This window comes from Electrona antarctica, assembly GCF_951216825.1.
Source record: "Electrona antarctica genome assembly, chromosome: 9".
NCBI lineage: Eukaryota > Metazoa > Chordata > Actinopteri > Myctophiformes > Myctophidae > Electrona > Electrona antarctica.
The window spans coordinates 25,647,034-25,671,786 of record NC_136790.1 but is presented as its reverse complement, the minus strand read 5'-3'; the positions used below and the strand labels follow the sequence as shown (position 1 = coordinate 25,671,786).

Here is a 24,753-nt window from a genome sequence, read left to right as displayed (position 1 = left end):
TGAGGGCTTAGTAGCCTATAGTCAATACATCAATTGGAATATCCCTTCCTGATGATGATTGCTCATGGAATGCACTGTAGAAATTACCTACCAGTAGGCCTTATTCAGATCTTGACTGTAAACTAAACAGTGTTAACTTCTATGCTAGTGTATTTATTTTATATTTATTCTTATGCAATGCCTTGTTTGTTCATTTTCCTTTGTGGGGAAAAGTTGAAACGATCTAAATTGTTTCGTACATTGAATGGATCTCAAAACCGTAATATGTCTCCTCACTCTCTTGTGAGGCTAAGTCGTTAGATCTTTCTTCTAACTGGTCTTTTTCCACTATGGTCAATCTCTAAAATCTATCTCTTGTCACTGCTTGAAAGGCTTTGGGGAACAACATTTTGATTTATATATCATTTTTAATAATTAAATATGGAGACATGGAATATGAATGGCTGAATATATCAGGACATCCTGATCCAAAAATAAAGACAGACCTCAGGAAAGTAGTCCGGCTTGACAGACGCACACAAATTATAGTTGGCCATTATTTGAGAAGTTGAGTAATAGCTAGAGCTAAGCCATGATTGTGATGTATGTCCGTTTATTGGTGTAAGCAATTAGGAATTTGTTTTTTTAAGCAGAGAAGAATGAAAGTAGTCTTTGGGAGCTGAATGGGACATGTGTTTTCTCTTCTTCCCGAATGAATGGCTGTAGATGAGCCAAATTAGCCGTTGGCCTGTTCTTGCACTTGTACCTGGACAAATTCAGACACCCAGGGCGAGTGCAATCCTGACTTGTGAAATGACCTTTGATATTGTGTAAATGTGTATGAATGCTGTCATTATGGTTCACAATTTGACCGTAAGGTCCCACTTCACCTGAAACAACCTGAAATGAGGGGGGTTGGGAATCCCATCTTTCTTTTATTTTGTGTGCAAACCTTCAAGGAAAGTGCTTATTGGTATTTGAGTGATATTACTGAAAATATTGAAAGTTATACTCTGCCAGACGATTGCCAGTCTACTCTGTCTGTCCCCTTTAAAAAGACAACAAAAACATGGATAGGCAACAAAATAAACTGCTTGCTTTCACATAATTACTCAAGAACTATACAATTACACTGGATTATTGGCTTTATAATAGGAAGTGTGACAGCGCAATTGTAACAACTGTCTTCCTATAAACAAGGATCACCTCTGACATTCTACCACTGTCAAGTTGCCAAAGGTCAAAGGGTGAAGGGAGGTCTGTTGCTCTTGTCTTCTATGTCTAACAGCTGGATAGGGCATTGAGAACACGTGGCATCATTCAAAACCTTTCATCATACGGTACTCGGTAGTCCCTCTCTTTCAGTCAAACGTCCTCGAAACAGGCTCAGTGTCAGTGCTTGCTGGGGTGAGGTTTGGAGGGCAGACGCTGTCCAATCAGAGGCGAGGCGACAATCCCATGATTTGTCTAGTTTAGCATCAGCGGTGGCATTTATCCTGTCGGGCTGCTAATTAACAGGTCCAGTCAAGGACGGAGATAGGCTAGAAGCTTTGATGGCTGTGTTTGGTGGTGGTGGCAGTAGATCATCAGCAGTGGCGTTGAGTAAGTGTTTTCTTGGTACAGGCTGTGCTTGGGACAGGGCTGCTGCAACGTGCCAAATGAGATGTAATACAGACTGAGCAGAAACACTTGATGAATGTATGTATGTACTCTACTCACCGTGTCCTGGACTTGCCAAAGACAATGGGCTTCATTCAAATGACCTGCGTGCCGTTTAAACGCATTGTTTTCCACGTTTTTCACTGTTATTAAGGGACCACGTCCAAAGGGACTCCGCATACTCATATGCGTCTCCTCATTTCTCATATGCGTCTCACACAACTTTCGTGTTCTGACTTTTGACCTCTGACCTTTAGATCTCCCACCCTTTTGAATGACTAGAACGGTGCCTGTTGGGGGGAGATCAGGTGTGATCAATTTTGGCTAATAAAGGGTGAGGTCGCGCATCATTGTGATGTCAGAACATCAGTGTGATGTCAGAACAGGCAAGCGCCATATAGAGAGATCATATATGGAGTTTCTTTGTCCGGCATGCCCAAATATATATACTATGCAGATGTCAGATCAGAAGAACATCATTGTGATTTGATGTCAGAACAGGCCAGCTCCATATATGGAGCCTGGGCAGGAGCCCTTTCTCGTGCCTGGGCAGAGGCTTTTGTGCTGGTTCTGGACGACCGGCGATCCGACGGACTTAACACCGCGTGTCGAATTTGAAGTCGGTGGGGCGAACGGTTCTCGAGTTACGTGGATTTCAGACGTACACACAGAGACATGGTGCATTTATAGATAGAAGATAGATATGAAAACTGTTAACTTAAAATCTATCTTCTTCCGGGATCTTTAATCAAAATGCACGAATATTTGCAAATATATACAAATAGATATATTTTACCTGTGCACATAATTTCTATGCATATTGAATGTGGCCCACTGTGAAGTTGAATATAAAGGGAGGAAAGACATGCACATCCTTTGGGTGTGGATTCCACACCCAAAGATGGGCAGGTGCACTGCTAAGCGAATAAATATTCCATGAAAACTAAAAGATAATGCTCGCACACTGTGGGCACTATAGTTCTACAACTGGAGCCATGTGCTTTGTGGAAAGAGCCTCTTGACATACTGTGATGTGCTTATGATTCGAGTCAAGGAATTTAAATAGTTATCGAGCGGGAGAATGATAGAGCAAAATTGTTAAGGAAGCTTTCACACAGACAGCTCTGCTTTTAACCTCCTATCTGTTCAGGAGAAGATGATCAATCTAACGTGGATCAAGTATAAGTTATTTGGAAGGGCAGACAAGGGCCTGGCAGGGATCTGGGGCCCCTTGGCTCTCATGGTCAGATTAAATACTCAATTTAATTATGTCACTGGGCATTAAGTCAGCAACCTTATCATTGTGGTGTGGCTGTTTTAATGGGCCTTTGCAAGCCAACAGATGCAGGAAGATTAGGGACAATTATGTTAGTGGTGCAAACCCCCAAGGAGGAGGGATAAATGGTGGGTACAAAATCTGATACTCCAATGCCACCCTTCTACGAGACCTGAATATCTCTCTAGATGGCAGACATCAAATACTGCCTTATCTGAGGACATTTGTCAATTAGAAAGCATTTAAATAAAGATTAGAAAATCTATAACAATGCACAATCTTGCAGTCTATCTCATTTGATGAACTGAGTTGTACAATGAATGTGAAATGAATATAGCTTTTAAGACCACTCCCATGAAATAAAATGGGCTAATCCATGATCTAACTTTATACATTTGCCCTACATGGGAGCAAAGTGGATTTCCATGATGCAGACAAATACTGTACATACATGCATCTTTAAAGGATAAGCCAGCGCTTTTATCTGAATCCCATAAGATGAGTCGAGAAGAAAACTTGGCACGGGTGAACTATTTTCTTTGAATGCAGATTATGGTTTCAGGTTGATTAATAGCCCCTGATTCTGCATATTACACTATCATGAATATCTTTAATGCCCATCTTCTTAAGTCACTAATGAGCTGGTGCTCCTGCCTGTATTAGAAATGCCTCCGTGCCTGGAATCCTACATTATACTCCCTGTACTGTACTTGAATGTCCCCCCACCACACAAATTATTGGGGCATATTGCTTGTGGTGATCATCCCAGCTGTAAACCTTTGCTTGACGTGCTGCATCTCCCCCTCTAGTATGCCCTTGATTTAAATCAGCAAGTCTTCAGTTCTTGAGATAAACAAGGCTGATTTTAGTTCTGATAAAAATAAAACTGCGATAACGCTGCTAAATTCTCTTAGGATTTAATTAGACGTTAAAAACTGTTCAATATTCAGATATGTTAATAGAGCCCCAGATACAGTGTTGTGCCATGTAAAATAGATTCAGCACAGTGTTGGAATTCCTTTGAAGCAGCCACTGAAGTGTCCTATAAGAGGGTGAATTATTAACTCATAAGGGCACCCTGCATGCCTCCACCACATGCAGCTCATATGCTGTGTGTGTGTGTGCGTGCGCCAGCCTGCTTGTGCGCATGCATGTATGCATGTATCATGTCTGTTCATTCATTTCTGGTTGTTCCCCCATGAATGGAGTCGATGTGTGTTTGCCTAACCCTAAGGTCTATATTCACAGTCTATCTACCTGTGAAGTCCTGAAGTTGTGGTTGTGTGTCCTTTTACGTATCTCGAGAACTGTCCAACCAGTCGCCTTCATGCAGCCTGTGTTTTGATAATGGAAGCCGGCAAAGTGATGCCAATGAATGAAGGGTACTGCACTATCAACACTAAAGTACTACACAACACATACACAACACAACACAAAAAAGCATTGACAACACTACATCAACACAACTACGCAACACCATCACCAACACAACATCAACCCTAATTCACAACAACACAAACACAACATTAAAACTATACACAGCTGTAATAGAATGCATTATGTGAACACAAGTATGCTTTAATCATAATATGGTGTCTTCTAAACCCATTGAGGGTTGGGCACTTTGTGTGCAGGACACAAAAATAAAATGATCGATCAATAAATCATAGGACACACACACACACACACACACACACACACACACTCCATTCTGTCGGTGTATCCCGGGCATAACTAGTTCTTTCTAAACTTTTAATTTATAGACCTGTAGTGTGCGTCGTGACAAAGAAATGGCATCAGAACAACACACTGTTTGTTACCCTGACTGAAGTGTCTGAATTCTAGCCCTTTCTCTGCTTTCTATACGTCATTACTCCTCAGCCTTTATCCCTCTCACCACTCTCCCTTGGGCTTGCATTCACATAACTCATAGACCTAACCACACTCCTCTATCGTCTCCCATCTTTTCTACAAGTTGAATCAAACTTTTGTGGAAGGCCCAGAGAGAGGCCCTATAGTGCTGAAATAGGATAACATGGCTGACAGGGCCTTTGTCATTGAACCAATGATTGTTAGAAGAGACCTCCACCTGGGGCAGGTGAGGAGACAGGGGTAGATTTGACGCAGACAGAGACACACATTCTTGGGATAAATGCAAAGCTTTCATTTATGGGAAACTTGCAGAATATAAGAACTGACAGTAGACATTATATACCTTAGCAAACCGTATGTTCACACAGCTAATCCTCCACTGTATTGTGTATGACTGTCACTGTGTGTGCACCTGCACAGATTTAATATGATGCTGGGATGCAAGTAAGTGTGTGTATCATATTACCAATGGTGTTTGCGTGCAAGTGTTAATGGCTTTATATGTATGTGATACGTGCATGCAGATGCTTTTTTTTTCTTTCTTCTTTTCGTTTTTGATGTACTTATTTTTTGCAGCTTGATAAAGGGTGGTCTTGTCCCTGCAGGTTTGTCTCTGTCTCTCACTCTTCATCTCCGCCCTCCCCTTTTCTCTGCAGGGGGGAGAGAGAGAAAGCAGCCCTGCCTCCCTTTTGTTTCTTTTGTTGAAAAGGAAAGGGCTGAAAAGGCCGGCCAGCAACAAGGAGAGGGAGAGAACTGGGCAGAGGAGCTGGAGAGTAGAGTGAGAGGAGGTGCTGGTGGGGGGGGGGGGGGGAGGAAGAGGAGTTGTCCAACTCCAAACTTGGAGAGCATTGGGGGAAGGGGAGAGTAGAGGAAAAGGACGATGTGCGTGCGTCTCTCCTTTGCTCTGTCAGTTGCAGAACAGCTGGTGTTGACGGGCCATCTCATCTTCCTCTACCTTCGAGGAGGGACAGACAGGTGAGTGGGTGTGGTAGGATGGGGGCGTGTCTAGACTGTCTACCACCTGGAAGCCCAACCTGCCTCGCCTACACCACAAAAAATGAGCGCGAAAAAACTATAACTACTTTGAAGCCACAAAGTTGTCGTCATTCTGTTTTTCCAAGTCTGTGCAGTGGATTCCTGCTTCAAGATGGCAATGAACACATTGAGCGTAATTTTTTGCTTTTTTTTATCCAGTGTAGTGGTGCTTCTGCTTCTTTCCTTTACAGGGCTGCAGCCAGGCAGGTGGCCATACACCCAGGTTTATGGTATTGAATGGACTCGCTTTGAAATTGAATATCATCTAAATTACGTCAGGTTGCAAGCTTTGGCTTTTGACTCCAGAGGCAACAATACAAGAAGCATCTGCTGTGGTCATACTTGTCTTCTTTTTGGTGCTCATGTGTGCCGGTTTGGCAGCCATGCAGACGGGTGTGAAAGGCAGCGTTTTGGAATACCGACACAGGCGACTGTTGCTAAGTGGCAACCATGGCGGCTTTAGGAAAATGAGCAGCGTTGAGTTTCCCCAGGAACACCCTTTTTTCTCAAGGAGGCTGCCAAAGCTGGGCACTAACCCCCTAACCCTCCCCCACCTCCCTTTAAACACTCCAGGGGGAGGGAACCTTTCAGTCCTGGGAAATAGGGAGTTGCTATGGAGAGAGGAGACTGAATGTTGGCTGATCCTGTTAACAGTTGAGTACATTGGCTAGCTGCTAGCTGTACTCCGCAAATGAAGGACGCAGTGTCCCCAGACCATCCCAGATTTGCCTTACCTAACCTCAGGTTGACAGGTTCACAAATGACCTGCCCTTCAAAGTAAATATCGCTCTTGGCTTGGGGGAATCATTTGAGGAAACATGATGCTGCGCCAACCAAAGGGTCACCCGATCTCATCCTTAACTGTGTTGTTGGACACAGCGGACGTGTGCCATGACATGATGGCATACTTTCAATGTTAATATAAGAATTCTACAGGAGTTCTTATTAAACCTTTTTGAATATCTTGCTCTTTGACACTCTAATATCACATAAGACTGTAATTGGCCACTAGCAGCAACACAAGGGCATATATAAATCCCACCCCTTTGACTGATTACTTAGCTCTGATTTAGGCAATCCTTAAACTGATCCACAAAATTGGTTCTGTTCCTGATGCTTTGAGGTGTAATCTGGGTGAAATAAACTGGAAACGTGCCACTAATTCTTAATTTTACAAGTTAAATGTTGGGTAGATCTCTTCAGAGGAGACCAAATTTCATGTGGAAAGCATTGGGCTTGGAAAGCCTTTGGAGAGCCTTGAACTCTGTTGTAATGTATTGGCTCTGCTTGCTTGGCTTACAATATACTTTAAGTCCCTGTGTACAATGAGCCTACAGGCAGCTTTCATAAATAACACTCTCTCCTTGTGTTATTAATGGAGAGCTTAAGGTTTTTTTTCTTGCTTACCAAGAATAAGCTTTTCCACCAGCTCCACCTCTGTAGCTTTAATCTGGCTAGAAATGAACTAGTCCTCTGTTTCAGGGTTCTCGTGCACTTTTAGGAAGGGGTGTGTGTGTGTGTGTGTGTGTGTGTGTGTGTGTGCGCCAAGCCCCCAGTAAGGCTATCCAACGTTGAAGATGCCACTACCTACTGGCGAAATGTGGAATTGCAGCACTTAATGGAAGTGGACGGACGTTCATGACGTCACGTGAAAAGGCCTAGGCTAGGCTAAACTTCCGCTCGCTCGAGCCATTGAGTTATAATTATACTTCCGGAAGTCTTCCGGGTGCTTCAAAACGCCACTGAGCAACTTCCACTGAAATGAATAACGCTCCAGTTCGGTCTCTATCCGTTTATATACTCTATGGTGTGCCCGTGCGTGCTGGCCCCGGCCCCGGCCCCGAAGTAATTTATTGGGGTTTGAACCTTTTTGGTGGAATTTGTTTGAACCTTAATTTCTTCTTCTTTAAAATTGTTTATTCATTTGGGGGTGGGTGATGTCGTGTGATTATATTGGCAGCATACATGTTGGCAGCCCCTCCGTGAACGAATCGTATCCGTTACATGCCCAGTCAGTGTAAGCCTGGGGTAGAGTTAAACTAAAGTTGGTATTATTACGTGGGCTGCCTCTGTGTCTGTGGACGTATGTGACAAAAGTCCATGTTCCTTGATAATTGAAATAGAACGACTCTACGGAAACATTTCCATCATCATAAAGTAATTTGCTAATGTTCACCGCTTGTATCTTTAGTTGCTCAACCTGCCCTGTTGCTAGCAACATAGCTAGCGATGATAAGCTGTAGGTCTAGCATGATTTGTGCTAAATGCCCCTCAATAGTATGACGCTCAGTTAATCTACTTTCAGTTATTTGGGACCAGTCCTAGTGTGTTTGTACTCTTCCTCATCTCCCCCTCCCATGATGCCAACAGTGGTGCGCCAATAACATTAAGTAGATGACCTCTGCCCATCTAGTTCTTAATAGATTAAGGGCCCTATTTTCGTCAGTGCTAAACCCCTTATCCCTTCCTTCCCAATTTCTTTGCCTTAAGTTTTTTACTATTTTGAAAAAAAAATTGTAATAGTTAAAATAGCCAATCTACAAGCTTATGTTGATGTAGATCGGCTAGTTGAACAATTTTAATGTTTTTCAAAATAGTAAAAAAAAAGGTAAATAAGTTTAGGGTTTAGCACTGACAAAAATAGGGCCTGAGGTGTTTAAAGCAGGCTCTCTAGCCCACTGTTTCCCAAACACTGGGTCGGGACACATTTGTGGCTCAGATACACATTTTTATGGGTCCCTTTATTTGTTTGTTTGTTTGTCTTTATTTTCAAAAAACATTCCTCAAAGAAATCTAACATTTTCATTTCTCTTTTGGGTCATGGGATAAAACGTTTCCAGTGGTTCCCAAACGTTGTATCCCATGAGTAGGCTAGAGTCTAGCCTACTTGCTAACTTCTTTTAAAGTATGCTGCCACTGCCTGGCCATTAAGATGTTAGAAGTGTCACCGTTCAGAACTACTGGATACTCACAAAAAAAACTCCATAATACTGTATCTCTTTGTTGCTCCACGCCCACTCGGCTACCAGGCAGTCTACATGTGCTGCTGCATTCCACAGTGAAAGTGCTATAAAACAACCCGAAAACAAATCAAATAAAACCAGTAACCACAAAATTCACCACACTTACCGACAGTCTAAACTTAAAATTATAGAAAAGTGACTGAACATTCTTTTAAAGGGGATGATATGTTTTAAGCCACGGTAATTAGTTAACATTAGCAATGAGTGTAAACGATGACGGGACATTTCCTGCCTGGAATCTGAGCACATTTCATGGTCCATTGCATTGATTGATCATGTGAGAATGCCAGTGGATTCTGGAGCATACTTCTAACATTGTCATTGTTAGATTGTGTGTTTTCTTGTGCGTGTGATAAATAACACTCCCTCTGTTGTCCTCGTCAGGGACTGAGCACTGCCCGTGGGTCACACCGAGCTGTTTAATCTCCATCTCCACTTGTTATAAAGGTGTAAAATGCTGTGCTGTCCTGTTGCTCCACTTTCCAAATTACCCTGGGTGGGAGGTGACAGTACTTTGCTGAAAACAACAGCAGCGTTATTGTATATAGTTGTTATTGTGTAGTTGTTATTGTAGTTGTATAGTCTGATAGTATAAAGTACTTGGGTAGGTAATTTGGTTAGTACTAGGTAATTATTACGACACTGAAGCCGTAAATCATTTAAAAAATCACACCCGTGTGAACTGAGTGGTGTTAGGTCTTATATAGACTGATCAGCTGTGGTCTGACGTAATGTCTGACGTAATGAAATCACACCCGTGTGAACTGGGTGACCATAGCAACCATTCTCATTTTTTGGTACGAACAGACAGACAGACAAACTAACAAAGCCAGTTGTAGGAGTGGTTTACACCACTCAAAAAAGAAATCTGTGTTAGTTGCGGCCCTGCCCCCATATAGTTAGTTCTCAAACTAGAATATAGTTTTGTTTTCACTCGTCTTTCTGTGTGGGAGTAAGATAAGCCTTCACGTTAGCATGAAATAGCCCAAGGCCAAGGTGTCGTGCATAAATCAAGTTCCCGTGGAATCTCTGATAAGAGTTCAGGGTTTCTTTTGTATTGTGCCTGCACCAATGTATCATCCTCCCCTTCTACTTCTCCTCTTTGTCTTCTGTGATCCTATTGTGATACTTGTACTGACTGTATCTCAGTGGCCATTAACATTCCTTCCATGGAAACATCAACAGAGCCCAAACTCCTACCACTGGCAAACCATGCAGTCTGGGGGGGCTGCAGGTGTCCGTGAATCCCATCACCAAAAAACTGCCTAGTGTGCCTAATGTGAGGTCCTGGAAGTCCTGTCCAGTTTGTCCTTTAAAAAAGAAAAACAATTCTGTTGAACATACTCTGGCCCCAGTGAGTGAGCTCCCCCATGAAAGGGTCTGAATCGGAGGTAGCAAGAGATGGGATGTTAAAAATATACAGTCCTGCTGTGCCCAGCAGGAGTGAAGTTTAGAGGGGCGAGCTGTTAAACAAAAGTTTATAGCGTAAACTCCCCCTCCTGTTTGACATTATTGACTTGTTCTGTATTTAGGACTCAAAGCATTGTTTCCAGTGCACCAGTCCAGCTGAACTTCACTCACAGGCTTCCACTTTTTCTCACACTGTAGTTATAATACAGTGTGTCATAATACTGCCTGCTTTGTTTAGAGCTAGTGCTAATTCTTATCATTTCTGTCTTTATTATTAGGTGTGCTATATTTTTTATTTTTTTACATACCTTTTACGATGCATGGATAGTTTTTTGTGCTAAACACTTTTAGGCACAATGTGTAAACAAGTCTATTTTAATTATTTACATTTCACACATCCAAGCCCTTCTTTTGTTCGCTTGTAGGTTCATATGCCTCATTCTTCAACACTTTGTAGAAATTTATATTTTTGTGCTCCCCCACACACACACACACACACACACACATACACACACATTGCACGTGTCCTCTCAGTTGAACACAGATGTCCTAATGAGATCCAGCTGTAGGGAATTCTGGTAGCAGAAACACAATGCCAGAACACACGTGTACACACACACACACACACACACACACACACACACACACACACACACACACACACACACACACACACACACACACACACACACACACACACACTTATACCTAAAACAGACATTCTCAGATGGACACAAACGTATGGTGTTGCTGTCCAGAGTGGACACAGGGTGATCATTTGGGCAGAGTACATTCCACAATGTTATAGGTTAACCAAAAGTATGTCAAGCAGTGAGTGAAAAATAAAAACACATTTGTCATGAACACAAACATTGACATCTCTAGGGATGAGATACAACTAGCAAAGTGTGCGCCTGGTATGGGAACAACACCGGTCTCCGCCAGGCCGGGTTGCCTAGTAGTAACAATTTTTGTTATTACTCCTACAAATTTTGTCCAAACCTCATGTTTCGCAAAAAAGGTTTCAGCAACAAAGTTTCTTCCTTGGCCTAGTGGGAATGTGCATGCAAAGTTTCACGGCAATCGGACGTTCATGATTTGAGGCATTTTGTTCAAAACGGGCCACTTTAGAAGGCAATCTTAGCCAATCACGATGCAATATGAAAAACACGTGTTGATCACATGATTTCACTATTATAGATATATGTGTGATCACATGACTTGACTATTATAGTGTAAGATTTGTGTGATGTTTGTCTCAGATCGGTGAACCAATATTCTCCAGCGGTTGCCCCTCTAGACCAGAAAGCAGGCTGGCTAGACCAGGCTACTCACGGACGGACACACAGTGACACATGGATGGACAGGGGCAAAAACATTGTCTCAGCCACGCCTTTGGCCTGGCGGAGACAATTAAGACATTTCACTGTGAATGTGGCAAGCTCAGTCTCTGGTTATGGCACCTAATCTTGTGATCTCAGTTGAGAGACCAGACTATGAAACCAGGACCCTGGACAGAAAGGCTTGTAGAAAATCTTCATGCTCTAATGTTTTTGAGTGGTGTAAACCACTCCAACAACTGGCTTTGTACCCGTGTACCCGTGTTCGTACCAAAAAAATTAGCATGGTTACTATGGTCACTGACATTACGTCAGACCACAGCTGATCAGGCTATATAAGACCTTGCACCACTCAGTTCACACGGGTGTAATTCTTTTCCTATAAACAGCTATAGTGTGGATTCTGTCTGAACAGTACACAAACATTAAATGCCATTGACAATGGATGGAGAATTTACGTCATTTGTGTCTGAGCAAATCGGCATATGTATGTTGGTGGGAACCCTTGGCCAATAAGGGACCACCATTCTTGATGATGTACGATGATTAGAGCGTCCCTCACTTCACACGCGTGTGATTTTTATATTAGGCCAAGGACCCCTTAGCTGAGAGAGACATGAAGCAGGGACCCCCACTACATATTGTATAAAATTGTGTCGCAGAATAAACTTTTCATAGATTTCATAGCCAGCACTATCATCAGTGTTATGTTTGATTCATGTTCATTTTCAGACATTTAGCCACTTCAGCCCTCAGTCAGTATTTAGTCAACTTGATCTTTCACTCTGTACAAATAAAGCAATCTTGAATCTTACTTGGTCTGCAATGTTTTCCCTCTACACCAAACGTGGTGATCTGCTATTTTTGTCTCAAGTTCTCCTCAGAAAAAGCAAGGGTAGGGTTCAAGTGGTTGATGTCAAATAAAAGTTGCTATCACACAAAGATTTGTCGGCCCCCCTAGTAATTCTGAGAACCCCTTAGGGGTCCCGGGCCCCCTGCTGAAGACTCCTGCTTGTCTCTACACAGCAAATTTGTATTTTGGTAAGCTGATTGCAAATAAAACTTGGCCCTTCACAGAATGTCTGTTTGATTCCATTTCAAACACCCATTATTAGCAACTTTATAGTCCCTACCTTTTCTCTCCAGATATGTTTTACAGTCCTGACTATTACTCACACACACACACACACATGCAGTCAGTACATGCACTGCACACCAACATCAACATGTGCTTGCTCAGTCATCATGACATCATCAGACTGTCCTCTGACCCTGCCCTCCACTCCCCTATCGACTGCAGACAGTCAATCTGCTCACTTATTGATCACGCCACGAACTGATTACTGCTGTGACCGTATGTCCTACATAGTCGAAGGCAGTTAAAGGCTATGGTGTAAATTTGGTGTATTGGTTTGTACAGTGACAGTGATCTCTGTGCTGTACTAAGAAGTGCGGTGCTGTAAAAAGCTGACACGTAAACTCTCATTTGACAAGGAATATAAGGAAACAACAACTTTTAACAAATAACTGATTACAGAGGAATGCAGTACCTGTCTTTTTAATGGATGAAAATATGCGTAAGTGCCACTAGTGCATCTACATTTTTCTTGGGTGAGAGAGATCCGGTTTCAATTTACTTATTTTAATTACATTTATGAATTCTGAATGTTTATCTCAAAAGTATATCTGAAAGCAATCCAGATATACATCGGTTCAAGACTAATTTATGTGATAGAATGTAGCCTATTAATGTTGGCATGCAGATGATATGTAAAAGAGTTGATGAAGACAAACTTATGTTTACTGTTTTTACAATGGAAGTTGGACTGAAGTGCTAAGCTTGAAGATGAGATGTGGAATAAAATGTGTCGGTTCAATCCAATGTCAACATCCAGCAGTCAGGTTTATCATCCAGGATCTGGCTACAGCAAGCTGTTTTAGATTAAACCGCACATTTTCATAGAAGAACGGGGATTATAGTTCATGAAACAAACAAGCAACGCTTGAACAGACCCTTATTTAATGGGAATTGGGAAAGACGGATTATGGCCAAAGAAATTAGCAGTCTTATTATGAGAAATTGGATCACAATCTTCCCACAAATCTCTAGGTTTTGTTTGAATTTGATAGGCCTACATCAAGTGGAAAATTCAGTAGATCCTTCCTTTTCCATTGAACCTAGTAATGACATCAAGTCATAGATAAATATTATACATGCCTGACACATTTGTTTTATTTGCATGGCTTCCACCGAGATGAAAAGTTCATGAGAAATGGAATATGTTCCTTAATGTTGTACGGGTGTAATAATATGGTGAATGGTGATTAAGTCGATATTTACTGTACGTCAAATAGAGAAAATAGCTGATCTAGAAGATCACACTGAAATTCCTGTTCATTCCTATGGCGTGGGAACGTATGGCTTGAGAAATAAAAAGGATCAGTCCAATGTGATTAAATACGACAATCTTGATTAATAGCACAAGAAATAAATTAAAGATACTAATTAGATATTTAACACACGTGTGCAGTTCACCAAAGAGGTCACATTATTGGGTCACAAGACTCACATAGGATAAGTGTCCTTGGAGCATGTTGGCCTTGCATGCTGTTTTGTTGGGTTTGTAAAGTTATTTTGACTAGATATGGTGGTCTCAGCGCCTTCAGAGTTTTAAAATGGCAATCCAAGAAAGCGTGACTGTACAGCAAAGAAACATTTTACCCAAGTTGACATCATTGTTTTTCCCATAACAAGACTTTAACCCATTTTTTCCACCCGTGCCAACTGCCTAAGCTGTAATCCTCTCTGCTCTGCCACCCTGGGGACAGCCCCGAACTGAGATCATGCTTCCTTTAATGTGTAAGGAGGAGTGAGCAGGCCGCTTCTTATCACCTAGCAGGGGGGAGTTTCGCCGGTAGGACGTAGCACATGGAAGGAACACGTTATTTCAACCAGTTCCTTTCCCCTCCATCAGGCTGACCAAGGGGAGGCAGTATAGAGACAAGCATTACTGTTTTTTGTACTAGGGGACACGGGGAGAACATGCGAACTCCACACAGAAAGGCCCTTTCGCCAACCCCACCTGATGAGAGGAGAGAACACGCCCCCAGCGCCCTCGAACCCGGGACCTTCTAGGTGTGATGCGACAGCGCTGCTGACTGCCACCGTGCCCCTTGACTTATTGTTGATTGGAACTGATTTGACCTGATTTAGAGGAATAGTCTGACTGGCTGGATATGGCCTCATCAGTTTTTACCTAGTAGCTCACTGACTACTTCGGATAGCCTAATTCATTGCCTCTACTCGCAGTACTCAGTTCTTTTAGCGGCGGAAGGCCGGGAGACGGAGATTTTGTTATTTGGCCGGTGAACACACAAGTTCATCCTTAGTACTGAATTGGTACTGAAATTCAACTGGCATTTATGCAACTCACCGATTGATTCCTTGCTATATTAAGCTATCTGCCGTTGCTGATTTGAGCATGACTGGAATCATTGTCCTCAATGAACAGTGATTTCGGTGGCTGTGGGCCACTTTGTGACCCTATAAAAACCACACAAACAAAGTAACCTTTATGTGTTTCTCTCTTTCCCTCTGTCCCTAAATTAGATTGACTCTAAACAGTGTTGCAGCCACTAACGTTATGTGATCTCTGGAGATGTGTGAAAGTCTGACATGCTTGGCAGGGACAGACCAGACCATTGTTGGGAGAGGGGGGGTTAGCAAAGTGGAAGCCATGAGACATTGGGTTGTCATGGGAAGGGAGATGGGAGTTCACGCAAAGGGCGTATGACCCCTTGCATAGAGATAAAAAAAAAACAATGGTAATGGAAGTACAATTTAGGCATTTAGCAGATATGCTCTTAATCCAGAGCGATTTACAGTAAGCAAGAACAACACAACGTAATACATCAAATGCATAGAAATAGTCGTCAAGGATCATAAGTAAGCTAAGAACCTAACATCCGTCTAACAGTAGAATATCTGTACAATGAAACTATAAGTACACTATAGAATGCTATGTCTACATAATATGCTATCTAAATTACATAATTAACCTTAACCCATGTCTAACCAATGACTAGTCTAAACTAAGTATGCACCCCCACGCTTTGATCTCGCCGCAAAGCGGGTGCCTATGGGCTATAGTTCCAAAAATTGCTCCTATGGTTGGAACTATCCCATTGAGATAGAATGTCAATGAACACTTCCGCAATCCATTGTTACAATGGGAGTCAACGCTAGTGTCGCCACTCTCTTACTAGATTACTCTGGTTCAGTCCTACTATAGGCTATGAACCTGAACTTGAGTAAGTCAACAGACACTCAGCATATTGACTGCACCTGTGTGTATCACCAATCACTGCAGCCCAGCACTGATTGTGGGAGCTTTACAAAGTTACAGTGTACGGACTGCCATCCAGTAGTTCTATTCTTTCTCTATAAATTGAATCTTGACTTTCAGGTCAGAATTTGTGTCCGATCCTGTGTCTACTGTCTAGGACCTAGACCTAGACAGTAGACACAGGACTCTAGGTGATACATGACCTTTGACCTTTGACATGATCTAAATGTCTCAATAGAAGAGCAGGGAGACTAAATACAACCACCCCAATTGTATCAGTTATATTGACATACAGTACAGATTGGACAAAAGTACATTTTATTCCTTATAGAAAGGTTTTAAGTTTAGGCAATGTGCACTGTCCTGACCACATAAATAATACATACAAGGTGTGGACTGTGTTCTATTGGGACTTAGGCTATATAGTTTCTTTTAAGCGCCTGGCTTGCACACAGAGTCAGATTTTATTAAACCTTTCTGCATGACATTTATACATAGGCAGGACCATCGGCAATCAGTTATAATCTCAGAGATTGACAATACAATGACAATCTGCAATTCAAGATGTCAATGGGCACAACCATCCTTCACAAATGTTAATCATTTCTGGTGAACCTTTATGTGTTCGGCTATTTTCATCACGTGACAGCCAGGAGCATGACAAGGTATAAGAGGCATTACTCTTTCTGGATGCAGTCACATAGCCTACTATAGGAGCGCTAATTGCTCATGAACCTCCACAGACCACTATTTACCACAAAATGAGTTACCATCACAGCATCACCATCAGTTTTATATTTCTTCTTTTGTGGTGGGCTGCTTTTGGCGTAACTTTTGTTCAGGCATGTCATTAGTTAGGAAACAAGCAATTAGGAGGGCATAAGCCACGTGCTTGCCCAGTGGCCAGAGAGGACCGAACCTCTTGGACAGGATACTTAGGAGTTATAATTAAGTCCCTCGTTTTCATCCTTCAGCAAAGAAAGAGAGAGATTAAAATAGGAATTTTCGGTATTTAATTACAGAGTGTTTAGAACCGATGGAATACTGTCAATGGCAGTTTTAAGACTGACAGCTTAACAGCCCAAGAAATGGTGGCATTGTTGGTTTTGATGACGCTTCGTTTTCCTCAGTTACTTAACAGCTGTGGTTTTAAGTATGGGAAATGTAGCCTGCCCTCTTCAAGAGAAGGCAGTAGAACAAAAACATTATGATGCTGTGGTGTATGCCCAAACTTACCAACATGCCAAGTTGAGGGTAAAAGCTTGCACTCATGACTGAGAACACCATGATTTTGAAGTCTGTTTTTCTCACAAGTCTTGTTTGTAACTATTTTAGCCACTTTGAAGGACTCGATGCTTCCCACTTCTGTTTACAGAAAACTTGCTTCCCTGCTTTCTCATGTGGTGCAGCAGTAATATTTTCTTTTCCGTGTTCATCTGACCTGAGTTATGTAGAACTTGGCCCCTCTCTGCCCCTTCGAGATGGGTCCTTGTTTATTTGGAGCAGCGGGCATGTTTAAGAGGACACTTAGTACAATGACTGTGATGTCACCCCCCATAGAGTGTGTGAGAACAATTGGCCGTCTGTGTTGGCTGGTGACCCACCGAATTTGGCAAGGGAGAGTGAACACACACCACGTCACCAGTAGAGTCACCATACATTCACTAACGATGGGAAACTTGGCTGACATGGGCACAGTCCATTTCATGGCCACAAAGGGAACCGTTAAGGCTTAAATGCATCCGGATCCCAGTCGCCCCTTAACATGAGTGTGTGCCTGGATTTTTATTATATGTCCTTACAACATTTCATCAGTTAACTGATGAGCTTGGTTAACCAAAGCTGTGTTTCACTGGAATAACCGTATATTGCCAGATATATTGCCTGTATATATCTTTTAGATAAATTGCTGGTACACACCAGGGAAGACTCATTCACACGTCACCCTCCTCACAGGTTAAGTACCACCATGTGACTGTTCCACGAGAGATTCATATTTTTGGTACAGTTACACTTAATACTCACGCAAGAGGTGTCTTTAAGAACTATGCTTTTGAGAATGATAAAATTGTGTTATGGATGGATGCATGTACTTAACTTGAGAACATGTGTCCACGACTTTCTCTCTCACTGCCTTCGCACCACAGCGTACTGAAAGGAGTTACTACTTGTATAACTTTCCATGTAGTTGGGCACTCCATATTTGTACAAATACTTTCAGCTACAGTTAGGCCAATATTTCTATTTTGGGAAACACACACACACACACACACACACACACACACACACACACGCACTTGAGGAGTTGCGTTGTGAGCTTGTAGATCATCTATTTCCGTGTGCGACACAACTAAGTATAAATTAGGCATAACCCTAACCCCAAGCTGAATCATTTCCTAAAGTACAGCCCAACTCTAACGCATTTAACCATAAGTTCATCTTTTAAGGACCAGGAACCTTTTCCTCACAATGTCTATTTCTCAGATTATATTATATACTTGTGTGGTCATATTTAAGTGTGACAGATAATGTACTCACGGTGTGTTTAACAGACGTTAACTCTGCTTGACTCGTCTGATAACGTCGTCTTTGGCCTGTTTGCTCATCCTGATGATGCCTTAATCTTCAAAAAGGAAGCCACAGTCAGGGGAACAAACAACAACACTTCCTGTTCCCGTCAACATCAATCTCTTCAATGCAGCACACTCTGCTCACTGTGAGTGTAGAAGAGGTATTTGTCTTTGGCTCCCCATTTTCCCCATGAGGCTCAGCTCTGGGCCTGGCCGTCACACTCTGGCTTAGTGACAAATAGAGCTATTACATCAGTAAGTGACACAGCTTGGACTTGTTGTGGGTAGGGCATTGAATTGAATTGAGGTAAATAAATTAGACCTTGCAGATCCAATTGACGACCAATATTCACATGGTGGCTAAATTGCTCTTACTTCATAGTTACACAGGCATGAAGTAAGAGCATTGATGGTCAATACAGGGGAGTTCTCTGAGGGATTGTGGGACCAGCTGGCAGAAAGACAGCTATAGGATTTCCTTAAAACCATCTCCAAGGCAACGATAAAATGCAAAGACAGCACATGTATGCGCTAGCTAGCTGGCCTCCAGGCAGGAACATATCGTATTCACTATACGCTCTCTCTTTTTACTACCTGGAGGGAAGACTGGAGAAGCTCCAGGTTTTACCAAGTGTTGGCCAGGTTAAGGCAACATTCCTAGACAATGAGAGTCATTTCAGAGCTCCTGCGGCCAAGCGAATGATATAGCTCTGACAGCTCTGTAATACCCTCAGAGAAGGATTCAAAAAGTATTAGATGTGTAGCACGCACTGAGACCGTTTTGTTTTCCTTTCTTTTTCAGCTGTTCAGTAAGTTGTAAATTATTCACATTCGTTTCATGAAAAGAAAGTCTGTTCAGCTGGATAATTTCAGCTCAATCAGATTTACTGGCCAGGCATGTCACTGTTTATTTCAACCCAGCCGCCAGTCCATGTGGTTTTCTTGACTTTGAATACCTTAAGGCAAATACATTCCATTACAATGCTTACTAAGCACAGGTTTCTTTTCTTTTATTTATTTGAATTTATACCTCTAATGCTGTTTCTCTCTTAACCATTCCCTGTTTGTGGCTTTGGGTATTGTTGGCCATTGTAAACGTTTTGCTTGTCATGCTAGGTCTGTGCTCTCATCTTTGTAGCAGCCATGGGTCTGCCTTTTTAAAGGTGACTTTTATGAAGCATTGCCCCACCGTGTTCAGCAGGTTCTTTGTTGTCATCTTGAACAATGGCTGCCTTGTAACCAGACATGGAGGCCTCACCTGCACGTAGCAAGAATTAAGATGACATGGCAAGCGTTTCAAATTGTTTAGGCTCAACTGGTGAATCCTTCGGCTCTGCGGACAATGGTATTTTGTCTGTCTCTTGTGTCTGAAGTCACGGTTTTTCCAAGACTAGTAATGGTATCGTTTGCGATGAGATCCTCGCCTTGTGGAAACACAGGCCCTGGGAAAAAAGTAGTCCTTGTAAAATGTAAATGTTCTAATCACCTGTGTCTTTCCTTCAGGTTTGGACTGATTCTCATGGGGGCTGTATAAAACTTCCAGGAGCTTGGAATGCCAGGCGCAGAGCAGCGGACTTTGTCTGGTAAGAATCCAAATGGTTTTGTGTTTGACCTGATCTTTACATACAAGTTAATATATCATGACCTACACATGTGACAACAGTGCAGAGTACAGTGGTTAAAGTTACACTACTTGGTGTAAAATGTATTCACATCGCACAGTGGCAAGCATCTGAAGATATGTGGGGTTATCACATGTACTCATTACATTGTGTACTTGATCAAATGATTGTGGTTTGGGATATGTAGGCATCAGGCAATTAAACATACCCTTAATTACATCATAATATAATAAGTATTAGCGAGCATTAGCGAGTAGAGACAATTTCTCGGTCTTCTCATTCACATTCATTGTGAATGATTGTGAGTTGTGCCCATTTCTCTAGCCCACCACCTTCACATGTTCTGGTTCATGTTTGTACTTGATGAAGAAACATTGTACTTTAATAAATTCAGAATTGACATAACTTTTAACAAAATTATGATATTCTTAAGTTCGCAGGTTTATCCTTAAGTACTTTCTTTGGTCATTGCTGCAGTTGTGTTACCAAAAATACCCAGATGTGCCTGGGTAGTAATGCTTACGGCTTTCGAGTTATTTCCTCCAATTCATCTGAATTATACAATAGCTCATCGCCTGGGATTTGAGTTTCCTCTGACAACTCCCCCCCCCCCCCCCCCCCCCCACCCTAAACCGCATCCTTGCACATTCAGCAGCTATTTAAAGTGTCAACGCTTACGCCTGCTCCCAATTACATCTCCCCACACCAAACCAGAGTCTCTGGCCATGCTATGGACTCCAGAGCCCGCACCCACAGTAGCATTTTTATCTGTTTGTTTTCATATTTCGGTCTGCTCTCTTCCCTCCCTCTCTCGCCCTCTCCTTGTGCTCTTGCGTTGGTTTTTGTTTTGTTTTTTTGACTCAGTCAAGGATTATTGCGTTTTCTCCACAGCTGACCTTGGTTACATAAACCATTGCTTGATCCCTCTTCCTTGATTCTTGCTATGTCCAAGTTGCCATTCTGACGGCTGCCTGTCCTCCGAGCGATCCCTCAAAGCCCAATGTTTTGATTACATTGTGAAATTGGATCCAGGGCCTTTTTTTTTTCTCAGACTGCGGTGGCATGGGGGGAGAAGGGGGGGTCAGTTGGCTGGTTGGAGGTTCATGGGCTAAATGCAGGGTGGGGGTCAGGGGGACGAGCACGGAAGCCTCTGTGGTTCTACTGGGAGGGTCATGGTGTGGAACTTGCACCTTCAGCTAAACTGTTTGCGACCCATCTGCCCACGTAGCACTCTAAAGCCAAATTTATAATTGGTCATACGACCGTGTTGCTCAATGAACATAATCGGTTTTCAACTTTAAAGCCAGCAATACAAACATATCCTACGTCGATCATCTGAAATTGAATTTACAAACATTTATCCCTTGTACCCTGAATTTAAAATGAATACTTACAATACAATGTGCAACAGGTAACTTTCCATTTAGCTTTCGTTTCCATTTAGCCCTTATAAAAAGCAATGTTTTAGTGCTTGGCTCTTTCAGGGTCTCACTGAGTCACTTCATGTCCACATTAGCTCTATGCTTTCCACACAGTCATTATGTTTGCAGCACTGGAGCCAGGCCTGTGATTTGAGTACTGTTTAAACGCTACCTCACTCACAAGTGAGGGGTGTATGTCAATGAACTCACTTATTATTGTCTGCGGGGGTATAGTGTTATAACTTATAATAGTGTGTTTATACTGTGTGTGTGTGTGCGTGTGCTAGGGCATTCACTTCTAGTCATTTTTACTAGTTGACTAGTTGCCTAGTTTACTAGTCGACTACTCGACTAACTACCTATTGTGTAAAAAACAAACAAACTTGGAAATAAATATTTGTACATTTAAAAACTGTGTACATTCGTGACTTTAACTATAATCTACCTGATCTTGAGGCCTACAAAATCAGGAAAAAATTAAAAATAAAATAAATAAACTTTTTTTTTCTTCTTATCAACTAGTCAACTAGTACCAACACGGTCGACTAGTACTACAAATATAAGTTCTGTGTATTGCATTGCAGTGCAGTTAGACTGTCATGAAGTTAAACTTCTTGTTGATCTGAAAGTTATTACAGTGAGCATCACAATTCTTTAAACGCTGCTCAAAGTGCAAGTGTTTTCTGACTTAATTCAAAACACGCACACACCACGATGAACCAATGCACCACTTTCCTGTCTCTCACTGTGTTTACCCAGCTTTATCACAAACATGTGGGCAGGTGTGCACACATACACACACACATAACAGATACACACCAAAATCATAACCTTGCTTTGCATGGACAGCCTTGAAGCATTAATACGCACAAGCATATATACACCGCACGCACGCACACACACACACACTTGAATAATTGATTTTAATCAGGTTTGCCAGGGGACAGGGCAAGGTTGAGATATGCAGGGCAAACTGTTGTTGCTCAACCAATACATCAGAAAGCACAATATAGTCAGTCTTGCTTATATACTTGCATACATGCAGGGGCACTCATGGAGAGAGAGACACACACACACACACACACACACACACACACACACACACACACACACACACACACACACACACACACACACACACACACACACACACACACACACACACACACACACACACAGCTAAAGCCAGCCGGAGATGAGCAGCCAAGCATTAGATTACATGGAAATGATCAACCATGGCAGACAGGAAACTCAGCAGGGGAGTGAAATGTGCATGTGTGTGCAGTGCACCCATTTGACTGTGACACACCTGGCCTCCTACAGACGCTATTGTTTCATAGCAACACACAACTTCACGATGTAGGCGAAAGTTGTCGTCTAAAATGATCATAAAGCAAGACGGATTGTTGAAGAATTACCTGCCACAATGAACACAATTCCACAAGGTTGATTATTTCAAGAAAACATGGTTGATTATTTCAAGAAAACATGAAAACATTAGCGGTTAAAATAGGATCACAACTGAATCTTCAATGGCGGTTTAGTGGATCCAAACAATTTCCAAAACGGGCATCTCTCCAACATATGATATGACTGCATCCATGTTGATTGTTTTGCAACTGGGTTCCAGGCCGGGATCCAAAATGGCATCGGTGTGGAGTCTTTTTAAATTATTTGATGCTGAAAAGGAAATACAGAAAGGCCATTCTTGGCCAACTGCACATCCCAATGAACACACCAATGTGAGTGATTGACCAAAGTTGGGGTCTCTGGGCAGTCAGGGAAAAGGGGGGGGGGGGGGGGGGGGGGTCTGGGTTGATTAGTGTGCCTAAGCATATCAGACATCTAAAGTAACATTATGAGTTTGATGGCAATCTGGAGCAATACCAAATAAGCCTGCTTAAAGGACCACTTCACCACTTTTCAACTTCTCTTCCTATAATTGGTCCTAACTAATGTTCATGATAAAATACCACAATTTTTTCCTACTCGGTCTGTGTCTCATAGGAGGGCTGTGGGCAGTTCAGAAACCCGTCCACCAGTGACATCATCGATGGTCAATCCAAGCTAATAGAAACGGCAGGCTTTCTTTTCTGAAAAGTTGCAATGCAAAAGTTGAAGCCATTATTCTCACGATAATACAAATCTAAATATATTTTAAAACAAATATTGTTTAAAAAAAATCTGCCTAATGATGATGTCACTGGTGGACGGGTGTCCGAACTGCCCAAAGCCCTCATATGAGACACAGACTGAGTAGGAAAAAATGGTGGTGTTTTATCATGAACATTAGTGAGGACCAATTATATGAAGAGATGTTGAAAAGTGGTGAAGTGGTCCTTTAAGTGAACCATACTGCTGGAGTCAGAGAATCTATATCAGGTGACAGTCCTGTCCACACTGCTGGTGGGGGCTTTTAATGGCTTCAATTTAGATTTGATAGTCCTCAAATCCACAATGCCAAAAGTACATTGTAAATATTGTAACTGCAGGACACTTGAAACCAAATTATAGAATAATCCACAACAGACTTCCATAATGCTCCGTTAATGGTCCCAGTCAAAATGTCTGACACAACGGGTGTGGACCGCCAAGGGTGTGGTTTGGTGTGTTCCTGCTAACTTCAACCCCCGTTGCTCTGTGTTGGCAAACTGTCCAACTGCATCTCAGCCCTGGGACACTGCTGTCTGAGGAGCTGGAGGTTGAGTGTGACTGAATGTTTGCGTCACGGTAAGCAAATTATTCCACTCAGGTCATCAACCAAAGTCTGTGACTCACCCTTTTTGAAGAGAGAGTCTGTCCTGCTGTTTATTTGTGGAGACTTAACACTGATCTTCCAATGACCCTATGCCAAAGACTGACGCAAGCAGCCTGGCTACCTTGACCTGTGTGCCCATTGGACTAGAACAAACTACAAATGTCAAGCACTTGAGAATTACTAGCTGTCTGTGGGAAAAAGTGAAATATGCCAGTATTTCCCCCGACAGATTAGCATAATACATTCATGACCTGTAGTTGTACTTTTTATGAGATGTGTATTGGCACCGAATCACTCAAGTGTGTGTTTGACCATGTGTGAGCTTGTACGCATGTAGGGATGTGGTCATCTCTTCAAAGGGTGGCCTTTGATTGTAAATCTATTCCCTTAGCTTTAGGCCCTAAGCATCCCCCTAGGAGGATATTCGTAACCTGAAGAGTGG

The 24,753-nt window shown here is 42.3% G+C and overlaps 1 protein-coding gene across 1 annotated transcript in view; it reads left to right on the top strand.

Annotated features, from left to right (window-relative positions):
• Positions 1-24,753, top strand: part of plxnb1b (plexin b1b) — a 97,571-nt gene that overhangs the window by 1,440 nt on the left and 71,378 nt on the right. The window contains exon 2 of the mRNA XM_079510872.1: positions 20,014-20,093. The gene's annotated coding sequence lies outside the window, so the exon portion shown is untranslated. The remainder of the gene's footprint in view (positions 1-20,013; positions 20,094-24,753) is intronic.